Raw genomic sequence first — 921 nt, 5'->3', positions numbered from 1 at the left:
ATGGCTGTGAGGCTGCTGCTGCCCAGGGAGCTGGCCAAGCACGCTGTGTCGGAGGGTACCAAGGCTGTCACCAAGTACACCAGCTCCAAGTAACCTGCTTCTGGCTTCGTCCCCAGAACCTCGTAACCCAAAGGCTCTTTTAAGAGCCCCCCACTTACTCTACAAGAGAGCTGTGTTACCTGCTTTGTTAACCTAGTTATAAAGCAATTCAGCATAGTATTATTGATTTGTATATGAACTTGGGGGCGGGGTGAGTAAATACCATTACATATGCTCACCTATAGACCACGGGAATGCTTCATTTTGCTAGCCTTATTCGAATCCACCTTTATTTAAAAACGACTCTCCTTTTTAAGCTATAAGAGTTATTTTGGGGGTTTTTTTCCTCTTACAATACCTTAGCCCTATTCTATGTCTGGTATAGCTCAGGAAAAGGTCTAGGTTTTCTCGAAACAAAAAAGTGCTCTAGATCTGAGGGCTGAATTTGAAAGGGGTTTTTTGTTTGTGATTGGGGGAACTAAAAGTCCTGCAACCCCTCTCTTTTTCTCCTTTTCCTCCAGCATTGGATTGTAGTATTATTGTCTTAAGCATTCCTCGTTAGTATAGTGGTAAGTATCCCCGCCTGTCACGCGGGAGACCGGGGTTCGATTCCCCGACGGGGAGGCTGCTACACATTTTGGGTGTCGGACTCGATGATCTATTTAGGTCCCTTCCGACCCTAACATCTATGAATCTAAGATGAAATGTGATGTTTCTATTGATTGCAATCATTCAGAGCCAGGCATTAAACAGCTGCCTTAACTCTAGTTACACTCAAGCACTTTCAACTGAATCAATATTCAGTGGTAAAGTCGCTCTGTAGGCTGAGACTTCAGATCACCCTTTTTAGCTTTGTTTCTTCAGGCCGTCTGTGAATTCTCA

General features: G+C 44.3%; 1 non-coding gene across 1 annotated transcript; it reads left to right on the top strand.

Moving 5' to 3' along the window:
• Positions 1-591: 591 nt before the first annotated feature.
• TRNAD-GUC (transfer RNA aspartic acid (anticodon GUC)) lies at positions 592-663 on the top strand. Its single transcript has one exon. It is a non-coding gene; the product is annotated as a tRNA-Asp (tRNA).
• Positions 664-921: the final 258 nt, after the last annotated feature.

The sequence above is a fragment of the Alligator mississippiensis genome, chromosome 13, assembly GCF_030867095.1.
Source record: "Alligator mississippiensis isolate rAllMis1 chromosome 13, rAllMis1, whole genome shotgun sequence".
Lineage (NCBI taxonomy): Eukaryota > Metazoa > Chordata > Crocodylia > Alligatoridae > Alligator > Alligator mississippiensis.
The sequence above is the reverse complement of the archived record's forward strand: the minus strand, read 5'-3'. Positions and strand labels throughout refer to the sequence as shown.